At 42.1% G+C, this 21,288-nt stretch overlaps 1 long non-coding RNA gene across 1 annotated transcript in view; it reads left to right on the forward strand.

Moving 5' to 3' along the window:
- The first annotated feature begins 7,117 nt into the window (after positions 1-7,117).
- The window catches only part of LOC122458632, a 30,565-nt gene continuing 16,394 nt past the window's right edge, over positions 7,118-21,288 (forward strand). Inside the window, exons 1-2 of the long non-coding RNA XR_006278724.1 lie at positions 7,118-7,211; positions 9,473-9,544. This is a non-coding gene — a long non-coding RNA (uncharacterized LOC122458632). The remainder of the gene's footprint in view (positions 7,212-9,472; positions 9,545-21,288) is intronic.

Raw genomic sequence — 21,288 nt, forward strand, 5'->3', positions numbered from 1 at the left:
AGGGCTCTTGCATTTGAAATGTGGAATCTGGAATCTGATGCCTTGAATATGAATCTTTTGTTTAAAATGTATTTTTCAGGAAAAGGATTCTTCTGTCTGCACCTCTGTTCCCAGCATTTGTGGGCAGGGATGGGGGGAGGAAGGGATGATGAAACAATGCTGAAACAACTTGATGCTGAAACAATTAATTCTCTGGTCTATAGTCTTCACTTAATTCATTATTTTTGTAGGCTGAAGAACGGAAGATGAAAGAAGAATGTGTACTAAGGTCAGGAGGATTAAGGTAAACTTGCATATCAGGGTGAAGAAGACTGGCATCTAACTGCACTATGCCTGACTGAATACTATGCGAGCTGTCACTTTAATAGCCACAAAAATTAACTTCAAAATTTAACAGAGAAAAAGAGATTGTTTGGTTGTGGGGGAGGGAATAGTAGTGGTTTAATGAGGTTAGTATTTCCTTAAGAGTATTAAGAGAGCAGGGAATGTATTGTTGTAATGTTACTGTAAAAACATAAACTAAAGTGGGCTATTTCTAATTTACCAATGGGTGGCCCTGTTTTTATCAGTTTATTGTACTGTGTGTTTTTGTCTTCACAGAACACTCTTCTTTTGTCATTCAGCTTCATAATCACCTCCCTTTGTAAGATAATCACAGGTAATTAACTTTGTAACTGTTCTTGTCCTGTAGACTAGCAATTGCCTGTCTGTGATTCACATATCTCTGTGGATTTTTAGATAAAGGAAGATATCAACTATACATAGCTTAAAGTCCTTGATAACTGAATAATCACCAATTGTTTTACATGTATCAAAATATTTATCAGAGACAAGGTGGGTGAGGTAATATCATTTATTGGACCAATTTCTGTTGGTGAAAGAGACAAGCTAGAACTCTTCTCCAGGTCTGGGAAAGGTACTCAGTCTCACAGCTAAATACAAGGTGGAAAAGATTCTTTAGCATAAAGACAGGCCCAACAAAGAAAATAACAACGCCATTAACCATCACCTTCAGCCCCCAACTAAAACCTCTCCAACGCATCACCAAGGATCTACAACCTATCCTGAAGGACGACCCATCACTCTCACAGATCTTGGGAGACAGGCCAGTCCTTGCTTACAGAAAACCCCGCAACGTGAAGCAAATACTCACTAGCAACCACACAGCACACAACAAAAACACTAATCCAGGAACTTATCCTTGCAACAAAGCCCGTTGCCAATTGTGTCCACATATCTATTCAGCGGACACCATCATAGGGCCTAATCACATCAGCCACACTATCAGAGGCTCGTTCACCTGCACATCTACCAATGTGATATATGCCATCATGTGCCAGCAATGCCCCTTTGCCATGTACATTGGCTAAACTGGACAGTCTCTACGTAAAAGAATAAATGGACACAAATCAGATGTCAAGAATTGTAACATTCAAAAACCAGTTGGAGAACACTTCAATCTCCCTGGTCACTCGATTACAGACCTAAAAGTGGCAATTCTTCAACAAAAAAACTTCAAAAACAGGCTCCAACGAGAGACTGCTGAATTGGAATTAATTTGCAAACTAGACACAATTAAATTAGGCTTGAATAAAGACTGGGAGTGGATGTGTCATTACACAAAATAAAACTATTTCCCCATGTTTATTCCACCCCTACCTGTTCCTCAGACATTCTTGTCAACTGCTGGAAATGGCCCACCTTGATTATCACTACAAAAGGTTTTTTTCTCTCCTGCTGGTAATAGCTCACCTTACCTGATCACTCTCTTTACAGTGTGTATGGTAACACCCATTGTTTCATGTTCTCTGTGTATATAAAATCTCCCCACTGTATTTTCCACTGAATGCATCCGATGAAGTGAGCTGTAGCCCACAAACGCTTATGCTCAAATAAATTTGTTAGTCTCTAAGGTGCCACAAGTACTCCTTTTCTTTTTGCAGATACAGACTAACACAGTTGCTACTCTGAAACATGTTGTAAGAGACAATTCAAAGTGAAGTGGGTAGGCAACACCTCCACAGTGGTAGGACAAAAGGGGGCTAGTGGGTTATATATTGTTGTAATGAACCATAAATCGGGTATCGAGTCCCTGATTTTTAGTGTCTAACAAAGTTAAGAATTTAAGCTCCCAAGCTCATCTTTTGAAACTGTTGTGCAGGGTTCCTTTGAGGTCGAGGAAGAGGTCAGATATGGGGATATCGTTTTGTTGAAAGGCTTTGCCCATTAGTGATGTGGTGTTTTTGTCTTTTATCACTTTTCTGTGTGCATTTGAAAGAGACAGAAACAACCACTGCATCACTGATTAAGTGAGCTGTATGCAACCTAACCTGGTAGCTTTGATTAAATTCTACCTCTTTAATATTCTTTACAGCTTTGATTTGTTAAATCTAGTTAAATCTGCCATATCCAGGACCCATATCCAGGACCAAACAGTACCATATCAGCTATTCTCAGATCACTGCTGTGAGAGGCCTCTTTATGTCCATTGCCCCGGAGGGCTTGGCTGGAATGTTGCCACACTTGACTAGTGCAGACTGGCAAGGACATGAAATGATTTATTTTCCCACAGAGACTGAACTTGTCAGGGACTATTATCCCAAGTGGCATCACTCAGCGGTCCTTTGTCACATATGTTGCCAGTGAATCACGAACTATTAGTATCTCTGACTTCTTGGTGAGACGCCCAGGCTAAAGCAATCTAAATATTATAGTCTCGTCTTCACTGTACATTATTTTAATATTATTAATGTTTCCCACTTTAAAATTATAGGCAAAATTCTCCTCTCAGTCACTCTTGCTTTTACACCAGTGTACACCAGTGTAACTGAACTGAGTTCAATGGAATCAATGGAATCATTCCCAGTTTACATTTATGTAAGGGACTGGTGAATCAGGACTATTGCTTTAGTATCCTTGCTAATGTTTAACTGTAAGAGTCTCTTAGCAGAAAATTGTCAGTAAAAGCCAGATTGGCTGCTCCTGTGGAGTACATGGGAAGGCGCAGAAAACAGCAATTCACTTTGCTCAGTTTTCTAGAAATCCTCTAGTGACAGGAGCTTGAGGGGGTCTGGAGATTAGACAGGGGCACAGCTTTCCAAACCAGCAATCCAGAAGAAAGGGACTCCTGTAGATCTACAGAAGCAAAAGATACATGCTGCCCTGTCTGCCCCTTCCTTCTCGGCAAAAAAGATCCAGAAGGAAGCCTTGATGCCTTTGGCTGAGCCCCACTACAGCTGCTGAGTAGAAGCTAGAAGGGATTCAGGAATAAATGCTGCATCAAACAGCATTATTTCTATTGTTGTTTGTGCCACCTGAAGAGGACACGTGTGTGAGCAATGTCAGGAATCATGAAAAATAACACAATATCAAGCAGTATTTGCAGAGTTTTGTAAATTATTGCAGTGATCAAGACCCAAACCTCTTGATCATTGGTAGCTAAGAATAAACATAGCTTTAAGCCGTGTGACAGAGGAAAACATGATATTTATATCGTGATATCTTAATTACCTCAGGATAATAAAGAAGATTTCCTGTAAAACCTGATATCTATGTTCAAAGTTTTTATATATATAAATATAATATAATTGCCAGGGTTAGGAAAGGAAAAGGCTTTAGCAGTTAGTAATATAATTTGTATTACACATGATAATTCTAAGAAATGATAATTAATCAATGGAAGATATTACAAAGGAACATGGTAATTCTCCATCACATGAAGTCTTTACATCAAAATTTGGTGTCTTTCTAAAAAAAAATATGCTCTGGGTTAACCACAAGTTGTTGAACTAGATGTAGAAATCACTGTGTGAAATTCTATGGCTTGTGTAATGCAAGAGAACAGACTAGATTAGCATGATGGTCCCGTCTGGGATTAAAATCTATTAAATCTATGCTACCAAATTGACTTCACTCAGGTTGTTGATCAGCTAATCATTATGGGTCTAATTATGCCATTCTTACACATGTTGAGTAGTAGCTCACTGAGCAACTATTCCCATTAATTTAAGTGGGATGACTTGCAAAAACCGGTACAAGGCACTATTTGAGTAAGGGGGAAATCAAGCCCTATATCACATACTACAAAGGTGTTTTTAAAATATCATGACAAAATGTATTATTTTGAAAGAACTTAATGCTTTACAAATAGTGCATTAAAGATATACAAATCTAAAGGTGAAACTTCTGTCTACTCTTTCAGGACATATGCAAGATCCAGAACACAGCAGAATTATGGCATTTCCATTGTGTAGGATGGAGTAGAAGGTAATGTGCAAAGTGACCATGCATAGAAAATCTGTGACCCCTCTCCACATAGTGCTCTGCAGCACTTCTCTCTGTCCTCAGTAGGAATTGTGCAGCTGTATCTGATAGGGACCAAAATTGGGACCAAAAAGGCATCCCTTATGCACCCCAAAATCCCACTGACATCAATAGGATTTTGCATGAATATCAGAAGGCAGAACTGAGCACTTTATTTAAAAATATTGGTAAAGGGTTTTAGCATCTGGCTCTCTCATTAGTACTAATGGGAGCAACGTGGATACACCCTCCTGATATACTTAGTCTCTGACTTTTAAGAAATTGGAATTTTATGGCTCAAATGTTATTTGACAGACATACAATACGTAGGCTCTTATAGACAATCAGAAAGCAGGAGGTCAGCAACTTTAGAGTTTGTCGCTACCACAGTCACAACTACAAGTTGAAAAGATTACATTTACATCCATCAGTTGGTATAACAGGAAGTCATTGTAACAGAACATAGTCAAAGGATCAGGGTCTCCTGCTTTAAAAAATAAATACCAGCCTAGCCTCAAAATTTATTTTCCTTAACTACCTCAGTTTTGCCTCAGCACTTATGTACCAGCAGCAGTTCATTTTCCTGTGACAATATTCTATTCTACTGACATTATCTCTTACGTATAAAACTATTCTATTAAAGTAGATGAATTGAATTTCATTTCACCTCACTTCAAATAATGGCATTATATTTTTATTGCTTTCAGTACATCATGGTAGAGTATAGACTTTTGTTATAGGCTGGCACCCACTAACACTGTTATAGTTAGGGGAGAGATTTCCATTATAAAACCTCTTTTTAATGGTGTTTTAAATGGGCTATAAAAGTTCATTCAGGATAAAGTTTGGCACCAAAATCTATATTTTTAGAAAGTTTAAAACAATATAACCGTATGGCTTGGTCATTTCTAATTTAGTTCAGTTCTAAAAGAGGGGACATGTTGATCATTTCAAGGTACTTCTAAAGTTTCTATAACTCAAAAGTTGTCTCAACTCAAGAATACAGTTTGACACAAGATTAGTCCCTACATATTCTAATTGTTCTTCGTATTATGGAATCTAACAACTTCTGCGGCATTGGAGAGTGTGTCTTGCACATGTCAAATAACTACTTTCCATCAGCACATATTCTAGATATGTTTTTATCCCAAAGAGATGTTAAAAATAACACATGTATAAAATTGCCTTAATATGTGCTTTTGTGGTAAAATGTTAACACTTCGGAAGCAGCTGTTAAAGTCTACTAGGGTTAATTATTTTGTGTTATAACAAGTCCCTGTGTAATAGGTCATGATATATCCTATGATTGAAGAAAGGTGAGATAAGAGTGTCAGGCTGTCTAGAGTGGCTCAGGAGTACCAGTCTCAGGGCAGACTGTGAAGAAGCAGGGCACAAACCCCAAACTGGTTGTGAGTTTTATACTTAGATTTCACTAACCAACTACCAACTTCTCAGGGATAGCCTTAACATGGAGTCACAGACAGTTCCCATGGATACTATGGTCTAGCTTGCCATCCAGGCAAGCTTGTCTTTGTGGTAGATGGTTCGTTACATCAAAAAACCACAACAATATTCACATTACTTCCAATCCCAAAGGCTGGTCACTTACCCTAGGTGAATTGCAACTCAGATCCTATACCAATGACGGTGCTTATAGCCAATCCTATAATAAATTAACTAAATATTTAACTAAGAAAAAGAAATAAGAGAGTTATTTACAAGGTTACAGCTGGTAAACATACACATGAAAATGAGTCACAGTCTTAGGTTTCAGAAGGTGACAGAGGCTGCTATGGTATGCAAGTTCTATATGTTCTCTAGGGCTAAGCCAAGCTAGGCAGCTGGGGAGCCCTTGCTTATGCTTAGATATATTGCCCTCTTAAAGTCCAAGCAGCATAGACACCCATTTTTTCTTCTCGGGGATTTTTATTCCCTTCCCCTGGAGTTCAACGTGATGGGACAAATCCACCTGAATGTCTCCTCTTCATGGGTGTGGGTGAAGCAATCAACAAAGTCTTATGTCCTCTGCTCATTATGGAACCATAATGGCTTGTCTGGTTTCTATGGGCCTTCTTTTGTTGGAGAGGAAATGACATCTCTTGTGGAAAACTAGTATTTCACATCTGTTAATGCTTCTCTCCTGACTGTGGGGGTATGCAGTTTCAGAGCAGACACTTAAGTACTACCTTATAGCATAGGCTACAGATAGTATAAGTGAGATTAGTGCATGCAGCAACTTACAAATATTTCATAAAGTCTTGTGATGGGTCAAGGCCAGATGGCTATAGAAAAGTAGTGGGAGATAGATATATTAGCTCCAGGCTAAACAAATCCCTGGTACCAGGTTAAGTGAAATGGCAGCTACTCCAGGTCAATTAAGACACCTGGGGCCAATTAAGAACTTTCCAGAAGGCAGGGAGAATGCTAGGTTGATTGGGACACCTGAAGCCAATCAGGGGCTGGCTGAAACTAGTTAAAAGCCTCCCAGTCAGTCAGGTGGGTGTGAATGTCAGGAGCTGTGGGAAGAAGTTGTGCTGTTGGAGAGAATGAGTAGTACATACCATATCAGGCACAAGGAAGGAGGCCCTGAGGTAAGGGTGAAGTGGAGCTTGAGGAAGTGAGGGCTGCTGTGGAGGAAGTAGCCCAGGGAATTGTACATCTCATGTTTCTAAAAGGTCAGCTACCAAGATACTATTAGGGTCCCTGGGCTGGAGCCCGGAGTAGAGGGTGGGCCCGGGCTCCCCTCCCCCTCAGCTTTGCCCCCGTTTAATCACTGAGACTGGGAGACAACAGAGACTGTGCAAGGAAGGATAATTTCTCCTCACCTCCCTCGCTGGCTTATGATCAAAATGGCTCAGTGGACTGTGACCCTTGTCTCTAGAGAGAGAAGGGTTATATGGAGGGTCACAGTGAGCCTCTGAGGCTAGCAAAATCCGCCAGGAAATGCGGGACCCACGGAGGCAAGGGCAGAGCTTTGTCACAACTGGTGTTAGGAGTGGGATTTTGTTCACAGTGTGGCAGAAGAAAGAGGTTTAAAAAAAATAGGGGCACTGGGGTTTTGGATTTTTTTTTGTTTTGGTTTTTGTTTGTTTGCTTTATACCACAATGGAGGAGGTAGTAAGAGCTCTGATACAAGCCACGGCAGCCCAGCAGGAGGCCACCCACGTTCAGGCAATGGCACAACAGGAGTCTATGTGGCTACAGCAGGAAACCAATCAGTTATTGATGAGCCAGGCGACCCAAGATCGTGCCCTCTTGAGAGAGGTGGTGGACCAGCTGAAGATCCTCACCATGCAGGCCCAGGGATCCGACGAGACGAAAACCCTGAGGTTTTCGCTGAGATTTCTCAGGATCTGTTCTCAGCCCCCAAAAAGACCCGGAAGACAAAAAAAGAGAGGAAGGCCGCGAAGGCCTTGGGAACCCAAATCCTGACCCAGGGCCAGAAGACCTCCCTAGTAGAGCAGCCAACAGAGAAATTTCCACCACAGAAGGTGAACCAGAAGCTGCCCCCAGCCATGATGGCAGCGAGCCATTGGAATAAGCAGAAGCTGGCTCCTGGGAGCTTGGGCAGGTTAGTCCCAGGAGAGAGACTTTTGGGTGGGACCAGGCGAAGGACCCCAGATATGATAACGCCAGGAAAGAGGTGGCCAAGATCGATGGGATACCCATGGATGGGAAGGTCCGGGGTCCCGGACCTTACTTTATAGTGAAGAAAGATCTCCTGTACCGCGTGGTGCTAATGCAGGAGCAAGAGATACAACAACTTCTGGTGCCACGAAAACATCAAAAAGCCATTTTGAGTCTCACCCACAGTCACCTGTTTGGAGGACACCTGGAGTAGAGAAAACCCAGGCACGGATCCTGCAGAGGTTCTTCTGGCCAGGAGTACATGAAGATGTCCGGCGATACTGCACCTCTTGTCCAGAGTGTCAGTTACATAGGCCCTGCCCACACTTGTGGGCTCCTTTGATACCTCTTCCAATAATAGAGGTTCCTTTCGAATGGATAGCCATGGATCTGGTAGGGCCCCTAGAGAAGACAGCTCGGGGCCACCAACATGTGCTTGTTGTACTGGACTATGCAACCCAGTACCTATTTCCCTGCACAACACAGCTTCCAAGACAATAGCTAAGGAGCTAGTACAGATCTTTGCCCGGGCTGAGCTACCCAAGGAGATATTGACTGATCAAGGGACACCTTTCATGTCCAAATTGATGAAAGATCTCTGTTCACTGCTCCATGTACAAGCGCTATGGACCTCTGTATACCACCCGCAAACAGATGGCCTTGTGGAAAGATTCAATAGGACCTTCAAGGAAAGTGGTGAGCTGGGATGGGAAAGATTGGGATACCCTATTGCCTTACCTCATGTTCGCCATCCGGGAGGTTCCACAAGCCTCCACGGGTTTCTCTCCATTCAAACTACTATATGGGTGCCACCCTTGGGGCATATTGGATATAGCTAGAGAAGCTTGGGAAGAGGAGCCAAATCCTGGAAGGAACATAGTTGAGCATGTACTGCAGATGAGAGATCGGATAGCCCGAGTTACGCCCATTGTACGAGAACACTTGGAGAGAGCACAGGAGACCCAATGAACCCATTATAACCACCAAGCGAAGCTTTGACGGTTCCAACCAGGGGATCGGGTGATGGTACTGGTGCCCACAGCAGAAAGTAAACTGTTGGCCCAGTGGCAGGGACTCTACAAAATAATCGAAGCCGTGGGAGAGGTGAACTATAAGGTGCGGCAGCCAGGCCGCCGAAAATCGGAGTAAATTTACCACATCAATCTTCTAAATCCTTGGCACGATCAAGATGCATGCTTAGGCATGCAGGAGACCCTTCCCCAGGAGGATAACTTACATGAGCAAGTGAGGATATCATCCGACTTGACGCCGATCCAAAAGGCAGCTGACATGATTAATCGCAACAGAGATGTGTTCTCTACAAAACCAGGGCAGACGACTGAGACCTATCACCATATCAGCACGATCCCTGGAGCCAAGGTAACATTGAGACCCTACCGAATCCCAGCAGCCAAAAGAGAGGAATCAAGGCCGAAGTAAAGAAAATGTTACTACACTGGATCTGACAAAAGGGTACTGGCAGATTCCTTTGATCAAAGGACCCTTGTCTCTAGAGGAAGAAGGGTTATGTGGAGGGTCACAGTGAGCCTCTGAGGCTAGCGAAATCCGCCAGCAAACGCGGAACCCACAGAGGCAAGGGGAGAGCTTTGTCACAGTCTAAACACTAAACACATTTTTATAAATCTAATACCTATTTTAACAATGCTAACACACTGGTGAGCCGGACTGATTTCCAGCTATGCATTTGTCAGTGCTCAGTTGAGGCCTAGGGGCTTTGGCTTGAGCTGGCATCTGGGCTGCCAGCATCACAAAGAGCTCTTGCACTTGAAATGTGGAAGTCTCCACAATGATTCTCATTCAGGAATATGATGTCTCATTTTCATCTTTCATTTGAAATCGTTTCCCCCCCCCCAGGAAGAGAATTCTTCTTCAGAAGCTCCACCTGCACCTCTTTTCCCACTATTAGAGTCATTGTGGGTAGATGAGGGGGAAAGAAGGATTCTAATTTGATATCACAACAGTGACTTCCCTGGTTAGTAGGATTCACTCAGTTCATTATTTGTGTTACTTGGCAGGCTGAAGTATTGTTGTACCCATTTTACTGATGGGGAAACACAGTAGGGTTGAATGGCCTGCTCATGATAGCACAATACACTTTGTGGTAGAGCCAGGGAAAAAACCCAGATGTCGAGGTCGCTGTCATAAGATTATTCACAATACTAATCCGGCGTCTGTTACCTTGTGTCCCCTTTTCCTTCTATGCCTGGTATGACCATGTAGATGATTTTAAAAGTGTCTGAAATGGTTTTGATTTCAAATCACACGTGAGGATGAGAGGCTGTAATTTATTGATTTAATAAAATGTGCTAGTGAAAGCAGTTGAGTTGGTATAAGAACACAAGCGCTGGTAAAATAAGATATTCATGGGCACTTGAGGGGTCAGATGTACTGACACTTCTGAGATAACTTGATTGAGAAATTGCTGCATTAATGTTTTATAAGAAGACGTGTTAAGTTAAAAAAAAAAAGAAAAAAGAAAGCCCTCTTCACTTTTTCTAGCTTGAGCAGTTTTAGAGATGCTCAGCTGTGACTAGAGAGGAAAGAATGCCAAGTTTCCAGCGTGTGTGTGCACATTTCTTTTGCTCATAATTAATAGCCCCTGTGCTTGCTAAGTTCTTGGAAGGCAGCTCACAGACTACCCAGGTAATGCCTTCTGACAATGTTTTGAAGATCAGTTATGTCATATGGCTGCCTTTTAGAAAAAAAATTGTAATGCATAGCAGTGCCATATGGCATCTCTGAAAAATCAGCCGGATTGGACAGACATTCATTGGATAAAGTCCCACAGCACTTGGAAAAGAATGTACTCCTGTTGCCAAAGTGTGGCCTTTGTTAATCTCCTAACTATTATTGTGCAGAAACCAATTCATCTGTATTAATTATAAACAAATTTTAATTACTTCGGTAAAAGCTTATTATACAAATATCTGATGCCAAACAGGCTTCCTTAACCCTTAAAACTTTATGTGTTTGACTGTAGGTGTTCTGTACAATGCTGAAAATTCAGCATGAGTGCAAAATACAGTTTTGTGTGACATTTATTTTTCCGTTCCCTTCATATTTCATGATGCATGCATTTACAGCCTATATCAAAATAGTGTGTATGTGGGTATAAAAGGTCATTTACTCTTTGATTCTGAGAATATATAACTGAACCTATTGTTTAAGATATCAGAGTAAAATATAATCCATTTAAAATTTCAGTGACTCGCAATGAATAATATGACAAACTGTGACCCATTTATAGTAAATCATTCATCATCATTCAGTCCTGCTTGCTGATTTTCTGGCCGGTTTGTAGACCAAAGGTTGCCCTATTCATTTGAGATGCAAACAACTTTTTTTTTTCCCCCAGTGCAAATCATCCATGTGTTCTATGGCATTTATACCCATAAACTGGCTAGCGGGTCTGTTCCCACACAGGAATTACCTGGTTTTATAGCAGAGCTGTGGAAAACTCAGCAGTTTTAGTTTGCGGAGGTTTGTGTGAGCTCTTCTTTTGGTCATAGTACATGCGGCTTGCATTCCTTAGCCCCCATTCTCGCATTTGTCTGGGCTGCCTTATGACATGCCACTGGCACAAATCAGCCCTAAAGATAGCACAACCAAGATGTATCACCCAAGTGTAGGGAGATCTGCTGGTAGTTCTTATGCCACTTTGCCTTCCTTCAGCTGATGTAGGGGGGCATGCCTGAATCTTCCCTGTGCACTGGTCTTCTGCAGCTACTCTAGCAGACCCTTGGGACCAGTGGCAGGTGATTTAACTCAAAGAAGATTACAGGCTGCTCTAACTTATGCCAGGGAATCAGACTGGAACACAGCTGTCCCAGGCTCAAGAGAGCACCAAGAAAGACCCTTGAGTTTTGCTTTGAGTTTCAAGTTTAAATGAAACCCCAAACTCAAAGCAAAGCTCAGCCAAAATCAACAAACTTTGTGGATTTGAGATCAAAACCTTCCTAAGTCACTTTATCTATCTAGCTAGCTATGGTTGTTATAGCATGCTTATCACCATGGTATCTTGGTATCTAAGCATCTAAAACCTTAAGTTTCTCCAGGCTTCTTGGAAACTTAACCCTAGTTGGTGAACCCTCATTTTAAATTTGCATCAGAAGTCTCACATGCCTAGCATTTACATTGTATGTGAGTTCTAGTGCTAGAAAGAATAATCTGAAAAGCTCATTTTTGTATAACAATTTTGGAATAATATTAGAACGTGGATACTCTGTGGAGTTTAGTTTTATTAGCCCAACCATCAAAAAAGTCTGGTTTTCTGCAGGAAAACATTCCCCTCTGCATTCTGATCACCCTTTGGACCAAAACACTTAAACAGTTTAAAAGAAATAGAACCACATCCTGTCTTCTTCCTGCCTTAGACTTTGAAGTTCCTACTATGAAATTTAAAGTGGATTTCTTTCTTCAACTCTTGCAGTATTAGTTGTAAATATTACCATGAGGAACAGATTCAGAGTAATTAGTACATAGTTTTATCTTTATCTCATGGTTTCCCTAATGTCATCTCTAATTGTCAAGGTTAAAAATAGTTTCTCTACATTAAATAGATGCTTAATGCATAGTGGTCATCTTATATGTAATGCAGTCTCCAACATTATGAGCTATAAAATCCTGTGTACAGTACTAATAGTGCAGTACAATAGTTCAATAGCATAGCAGCATCAGTTTCCTTTTCTGTGAATGCTGGCAGAATGATGTCTAGAGAGATGATACTCTCTGCTTTTCAATCAGGAGGCAATTTGTGGAGAGAGCAAATACGAAGAGAACATTTTTTGCTAAAAGTGTACTAATGCATTTCCCTTCCTTTAGAAAACCATCTTTCAGTTTACAACCAAATGTGCTGCCCCCTTGTAATAATAAATTATAAAAACCTAATAACACTGTGTACCTTCCATCCAAGGATCTCAAAACATTTCATGAACATTCAAGAAGATTCACATGTGGTAAATACAATTGTCTCCATTTAACAGAAGGGGAAACTAAGGCAAGGAAAAGTTAAGGTTTTCACTTTCAAACTTGGATGCCTAAGGTTAGACACCATTTATTGACATCCTTTTGTCTGCAAGAGACAGTGGAAATTGCGGCCTATGATGTAAATGGTTTGCAATGTCTCATATGACTGAATAGGCCAATCCAAGATTTGCATGATCTTTGACAGTTATTGCAAATTTATGTATCTTGATTGGGAGCTGCTTGCTTCCTACCGGCTCTTTTCTCCTCAAGCTGTAGGAGCCAGCTCCTGTCATAGACTTTGATACTCTGATGGAGATGATGGTACCACTTGTTACGATCACTTGACAAGATTTCCTATTGGTCAGGACCAATTCCAAATTCCGTCATATCTCGCTTGCATGTGTCTTTATAGCGAAGCTTGGGAGGTCCTGTTGTTCTTGTTCCCTCTGATAGCTACCTGAATAGCATGTCCTTGGGTATGTGTCCGTCTTCCAACCTACTCAGATGGCCCAGATAGCACAGTCGGCTTTGCTTAAGCAGGGCTTGACACTTGGTAAATTTGCCCTTTTGAAGAGCCTCTGCATTGGTGACTTTATCCTGTCATTTGGTGTTGAGTATGCGGCATAAACAACGTAGGTGGAAACTGTTCAACCTTTTCTCCTGAGAAGCATAAGTTGTCCATGTTTCCCCACCATACATGAGAATGCTGAGGAGGCAAGCTTGGTACACTAGCATTTTGGTCTTAATGTTAAGCTTTGCGTTGTTCCATGCTCTTTTAGTTAGTCTGCTAAAGGTGGTGGCAGCTTTTCCAATGCGAACATTTAGTTCTTCATCCAGTGAGAGGATGGTGGTCACTATAGAACCTAAATAGCTGAACTGTTGGACTACTTCTAGATCGTTTGCATTTAAGCTAATTGAAGGCTCTTGTGGAACTCCCTGTCCTAATACAACCGTTTTCTTGTTGCTGATGGTGAGAGCAAATGCCTGACAGGTAACTGAAAGGCAGGCCATGAGTTCTTGCAATAGATCTTCAGTGTGGGCTATGAGGGCATCATCATCAGTGAATAGAAGTTCCCTGATTAGCAGCTTTTTGACTGTGGTCTTTGACTTAAGTTGTGACAAGTTGAAGAGTTTCCCATCTGATCTTGTGTGGAGATACACTCCAACTTACATGTCCTTAAATGCACAGTTCAAGAGTACTGAGAAGAAGATTCCAAACAGTGTAGGGGCAAGAACACATCCTTGCTTCACTCCTCTTTTCATCTCAAGCTGTCCTAAGTGAACCCATCAAACTGGACAGTTGCTCTCATGTTGTTCTGGAATGAACATATAAGACTTAACAGGGTTGGTGGACATCCTATCTTTTCTAGTATTGCAAATAGACCTGCTCTGCTGACTGTGTCAAATGCTTTGGTTAGTCCATAAAGGCAATGTACAATGGTCAGTTTTGCTCTCTGCACTTTTCTTGGAATTGACGCAGAGAAAATATCAGTCTATAGTTCATCTTCCCGCCCTGAATCCACACTGTGATTCAGGGTAGACACGATTCAGCAGCTGTTGTAGGCGCACTAAGATGACTTTTGCGAAAACTTTTCCTCCTATGCTTAGTAGGCAGCAAAATTCATATTAAGGCACCTGAATAAGTAGGTTCTGAGCACACATCATTCCCACTGAAGTTATTAAATCACCTCTGAAAATCAGTATGTAGGTACCTAAACATGGATGTCGGCACCTGACCCTAGAAACCCATGTTGAAAATTTTGGCCTGAGTCAGTGCCATATCAAGGACAGAACCCAGATTTTTTTAGCTTGCTTTCCAGTGCCTTCTCTGTTAGACAATTTTTCCCTCCTTAGAACTTCTGTAGATATTAATATACATTATTAATATCTTTTAATTAACATAAAGAATCAGAAATTATGAACAATGAAAAATGAAGTTATAGAAAAATATTTCTGTTAAAGAAAATTATGCATCTCTAAGATTCTTGTACTACATCTTATCTACTTTCTAGTTGGTCTTTTTGCCCCCCACATTATCTCATACAATTAGGCCTAACTATATTGAGGGTTACAGTGAAAAGTAGTAAGAAAGAATAATTAAGTTGGCAGGATTGACTGCGGAAATAGCCAAGCATCGGTTTCACAGCCATGCCATGAAATAGAACTGTGGAAAAGAAAACCTGTCAAGAAAGGAGTGGCACCTGTTTATCCACAATCCAGGGAGGATGTTGAAAAATTGAAGCGGATTAGAGAAGAGCCACAAAATGATTAAAGGATTAGAAAACATTCTTTATAGTGATAGATTCAAAGAGATCAATTTATTCCACTTAACAACGAGAAGATTAAGGGGTGACTTGATCACAGTTTTAAGTACCTACATGGGGAATAATATTTGAAAATGGGCTCTTCCATGGCTGGATCCAATGGCTGGAAGTTGAAACTAGACAATTCAACCTGGAAATAAGGCATACATTTTTAACAGTGAGAGTAATTAACCAAGGAACAGTTTATCAAGGGTCAGGGTGTACTCTCCATCACTGGCAAATTTTAAATCAAGATTGAATGTTTTTCAAAAAGGTATGTTCTAGGAATTATTTTGGGAAAGTTCTATGACCTATGCAACACGGGAGGTTAGACTAGATGATCACAGTGGTGCCTTCTGACTTTGGAATCTATGAATCTACAAAACTCATTAAGAAAGGAGATGAATGATCAGGAAGCCAGAGATAGCCAAGGGGAAAAATGCAGAGGAACCCAGATTAAAAATCATATATAATTTGGTGCCCACAAAACTATGATCAAATGGTAAGTTACATACTACCACAGTTAATGTAGAGAGCTACTCTAGGAGCTATCTCAATAAAATAAGGAACTGAATCCAGTATGGGGTAAATTAAATCCAGAAGGGAAGTAAATTAAAAGCACCTGGTACAATTAGACTAGGAATCTTGCTGTAGCGAATAGGAATAGTTTTAAATAGTTTGAATTTTGCTTACTGTGTACTACGTTTTAGAAGTTGTCAAAAACAACCAGAGCAGCAGCATTTATATAGCTAGATCTTGTATGTGATGTGTATTTAGTAAAAATGGTTATTTGGGACCAAACTGTGCCCATGTGGTTTCTTCATATTATTTTTGTTGTGCATTGTGCAAAAGACACAACATTTGGTATGAAAAGATACTGAAAGTGAGGTCTTTAATGTTACAAGGCCAGCCTATGCCTGGTAAAAAGCCATGGTAGCCGTTAGTCCTGAAGGATCTGGGAAGACTTCACTGACATGATATTCTGTGAGGTGAGGCCTAGAACATCACAGGGATTGGTCGTGTGCTTGAATGGCATTGAAAATATGAGAGAGTGCAGAACGAGAAAGTTTGTCTAGAGTCACAGGAATGAGACACACAGCTGTGGCAAGAAGCCACCCATTTTGTGATGAAGAATCTCATCTACATCTTAGGACAATGCATATTTACTTGATCAGAGGGAGACCAACATTTTTGCTACCGTTTACCTTAGCTAGTTGAGTTACAGCCTATAAACCAAAAGGATCCCAGTTCCAATTTCTGACTGATAATGTGAAAGATGCACACATACAATACATCCAGAGATGACTGTGTTTCGGATACTTGTGTCCCTCTTCCTGAAATCTTGTACAAGGCTTTCAAAGGGAGGATGGTAAAAAGAAAAAACACTAAATAATTTCATCTTGTTTTTAATCACAAAATCTAGTGCACCCAAATTGAAATATCTCGCCTGCCTTAGCTCTTGCTATTAAGCAATTAGAGTTACTCTAAGTGTGACCATGTGAATAGAGCATTGGACTGGGACTGTTCCCAGCTCCACCAGTGGCCTGCTGGGTGAAATCGGGCAAGGTCACATCACCTCCCTGTGCTTCTGTTTTCCCATATTTAAAATGAAGATACTGATACTTACCTTCTTTGTAAAGCGCTTTGAGGTCTACTGATGAAAAGTGCTACATAAGAGCTAGCTATTAGTAGTAGTAGTGTTTTGATGAGAAAATGTTTGTTCATTCATAGTTTTATTGCTGTGCCCCTGTACTTTATCAGATGGTAACATTAAAAGCACTTTGTACTTTTATCTGACAGTCTATGAACCATTCCCCCCTTTTCTCTTCCTAACCAAGAACCACAGTTGCCACAAAAAGGGATCTATTCTTGTTTCTTTTTAAGGGACGATGCCGCCCAATCCACCTGACTAGCTTTAAAAAGTACACAATTAAGAACCGTATTTTGGATACTGGGAGGGGCCTCTGAAATGCTCTTTGGTAATTGTTGTTAGACACCAAAACTATATTGTTGCATAAAAATTTGAGAACAAAGAAATTAGCTTGTCAAAACCATGCCAAGTCAGGATATACAGAATATCAGTTATATACAGAAAGCTAATGTACACAGGAATTATTTTGATTTCTATCCTTTGGATAGTATTACCTTAATACTACAAACAAGCCTGGCTGATCTGTATTTTTTAAGGTATAGGTAAATAGCTGTTACTTGAAAGACACACTTTAGATCTAGGGATGGGGATAATAGTTTTCCTTTTCCTCGTGAAGTCCCTTGTTCTATATGTAAGCCCCATGGCTAGCAGACCTAGAGGAATGGAGCTCTTTGAATCCTCTGTTGAGGAGAAATGGAAAAGTCAGTTCTGATCAGCTTCATTTTCATTAATTATAATGTGGTATACCCATAATTCCATGTACTAAGTTTTGTTGTTTTCATTGGAATTTGTTTGTTTTGATGCATGATTATGATAATACGTTATCATCAATAGTGTACTCATGATGAGGTGAAGAAATTGTGCAGGATATACCCTGGGTGAAATCATTGAACTGAACATTGGAGCAGACTGGCAAAGAATCCACTCCTGGCTGCCTCTTAGCTACCACTGGGACTGACTCAATTTATGAATGGAGTTTTCATTGGGTGGGGTCTCTGGTGAGACAGGGTTTTGGACCTCCATAAACTTGATGTATATAATCTGGGACTGGGACGTTGAACAAACTCTTGATGTATTAATTGGGGATGTGCAATTTCTTATATCAGTATGATGATGAAAATAACACAGATTGTGCACGTTTCTGTTAACTGTGTACCCCTCTTTCCACAAATAAAGAGATTTCTGTGCTCCTTGGTCTCAAAAGGCTCCTCAGAGCTTATGAGTCAGGGCGGGAAGGATGGGAAACGTGCAAAGGTGACCAGGGAAGTTTTATTTTTATTCAACAGAGCCGGAAATAAGATTACATCTCCGGATGAGAGCTTGAGCCATAGTTTTATTTATTTTTCAAGAATGACCCCGCAACACATTGAACCCTGCCCTGGGTGCTGCCACAGGTTCCCGGCACAAGGGTTACATGTATTAAACAAAAAAACCCTTTTTCTGTGGTTCTTTATATTGTTACCTGATGTAGTGTCAGAAATTAGTTCAAATTAAACCAGTATAAATATGTGGGAATTTCAACCAACCAGATTTCCAGTCAGTTCAAATGGCAAGAGTGGAAGGAGTAGTTCACCAAATTGCGAATGGCAATGAAGCTAAACACAGACAGCAGTGAAGTACACGTCAGCATACATTAATGTCAGTACACTAATTTATGCAATGGGAACTGAGGTTAAAAATACTTATAAATCGTTTGTCTTTGCTGAGGAAGGAGAAGATAACTGTGACATTGTCCTTAAAATGTTTGATGAGCATTTTATTCCAAATAGAAATGCAATATCATTTTCACCTTTGTGGCTTCTATATCAGTAAGGATGACCTTGGAAGAGATGATTTGGGATTTTAAACATGGAATTTACAGAAATCTTACAGTTAATGTTTTGAACTGAGTTTGGAAAAGGTGGCACAACTGGCACATCTTGTGAAAATGCAAATCACTCAGAAAAAAAGCAGTGGAAGGATGATGCAAAAAGTACTGGTGGCAAAAAAAACACTCCAATAAGAAAATGAAAAGTGCCATGAAAATGCTTCTTAAGGATTCCTTGGGTAATGGAGAATTCAGGACAGATGAGGTATGCCCAAAGAATGGAAATGTAAGGGGGGGAAAGACACTTGGGAGAGTGTCTCGCAAAGCAAAAGAAGAGGGGAGCATAACCAGATGTACTTACCCTTTAAGGTTTAAAAGAGGGCTTATGGGCTACTATTACCTCATTTCAGGTTGTCTTGTGATACTACCTTTGGATCAGGAATTGCAGCCACCAAAGAGAACGAATTGGTTTTAGGGAAACAGTTTAGAATTCATAAAGAAGATCATGCTGCTAACCCTGGCTTTCTTGTCCCAGGCCTCTGTTCAAAGAGAGGGCTCTCTTAGTCGGAGGAACAGGCTGGCCCTTGGATCTCAGAATCAGGAGAGCAAAAGAGACTAGGAAATGTAATTCACCAGGTGATTATATTGCATCTTAGTCCAGAGTAAGGGCAGGTCCAGGGCTGTCCCTAGCAATTCTGGGGCCCTATGCAGCTCCCCCCGTCCCTGCAGTGGGGGGGAGCCCAGGCTCCTGCCAGGGGGAGTGGGGGGGCTGGCCCCAGGCCTCCGCAGGGGCTGGCTTGGGGGACGGGGGGAAGCACCCCACAGCACTCACCGGCAGCAGAAAGTGCAGTGAGTGCAGGCCTGGCTCTGCTGCAGAGCTCAGGGGAGTGGGGGCGGGACTGGGGTGGAGAAGGGGCGGGAAGAGGCGGGGCTGGAGCAGGGAAGGGGCAGGGTGGGGGCCCTGGGGAAGAGCCAGGGAAGGGGCTGGAGCAGCGCGCACCCCATTATGATGATGCAGTAACACCAGCGCCCTGAATGGCATTGAGTCTCAGTTGACGTGATGAGGTCAACACAGTGAGAATGGCGACACTATGTTACCTATGTCAACCCTAACAGTCCTCCAGCAGCGGTCTCACAATGCCCAGCCCTGACTGAGAGGTGACTTGTGGGAGGGTCATGAGGGGCCAAGTGCCCCTCCTCCAGCAGGGTCAAGTGCCTCTCCAGCTTGAGCCAGTCCAGGCGGGGAGAGAAAGGGGCAGGGCCAAAGCCTCTTCCAGCCACAATGCCTGGGATGCTGCCCAGTGCAGTGCAGCGGCTGACTGGCAGAGTGCCTGGCTGGTGCCGCTCCCTGCCCAGGCTCAGCTTCTGGGGATAGGAGCTGACTCTGAGCTGCCTGGCTGCTAGGAAGAGCAGCTGGACATGCTGGGGGGAGCCAGCGCAGCAGGAGGACAGAGCCCTCCCCAGGTAATGTGGGGTGGGGAGGGGATGGGGAGAGCGCGGGAGCCCCAGGCTGGGGGTGGGGCGTGGAGGAGTCACGTGGGGAGGTCACGTGTCCTTCCCTTTAGCTTGTGCCCCCCATTATGGGGGGCGGGCACCAGTCAAACTGCCCAGGGATCATGGAGATTAGACACCCCACCACCACCTTTAAAAATCCCACATTAAAATGTCTTTTCCTGATTGCCCAGCTTGATGAGCACACCTAGCAGCTCTCCATTGTTGTGTACAACATCCCAGCCAACCATGCTGGTTCCATGGTCCAGACATGTTCCAGCCTGGAGTACACAAGAGATATTGGATCTCCTGGGCGTGGGCGGCGCGTGAACCGCTGTCTGGGGGAGGCTAGCCCCCAGCCCCGCCCCTTCCACCTGAGGCCCGGCCCCTTCCATGCACCCTGGAACCCAGCGCAAACTTTAGGGGAGCAGGGGGAGGGAGTTCTGGACCTTAGCTTTTGCTTTCCACTGTGATTATACAGACAATAGTACCACCGCGTGTTTTGTCTATAGCTGCTGCCATTGTGGCCTTCAGGGGTTCCCCCTCCACACACATTGAAAGACTGAGCCAGATAAAGAGGAGAAAGACAAGGACTTTGGGATGGCATGTTCAGCAAGATCCTACAAGCCAATGCTGCATTAGAACATGAATGGAGGATCTGGAGGGTGAAGAAAGACTGTATGAAGAAAGAAAGAGTGGACAAGAGAATGGCCCAGGAGTCCCAGCAGAAAAGAAGAAGAAGATGCACCAGGATATAATGGGGCTTCTCCAGCAGCAAACGCTGATGCTGCAGACTCTTGTGGACCTACACATTCAACAATCCCTTTGCAGGCCATGCAGAAATCCATTTTAGCATCTCCCTACATCCCCCTCAATATTCCTTGTGGTATCAGGGGGCTGCATCCCTACCCCTACCACTCCACACCTGGGGAACAGTAAGCACAACACAGTTTCACATACTTGACCTGTGAGAGCCACGGTTACTGTATGTGTAGGTAAAATGGACACAAATGTTATTTGCCCTTGTAAAGTTCTGTTCTATTCATTTATTCAATTTTTAATATATGTGCTTTTAAATTTAACAGATTTTTTCTTTGTGCTGGTTTTGTTACTGAATAAAA

Source organism: Dermochelys coriacea, chromosome 2, assembly GCF_009764565.3.
Source record: "Dermochelys coriacea isolate rDerCor1 chromosome 2, rDerCor1.pri.v4, whole genome shotgun sequence".
NCBI classification, from domain to species: Eukaryota; Metazoa; Chordata; order Testudines; family Dermochelyidae; genus Dermochelys; species Dermochelys coriacea.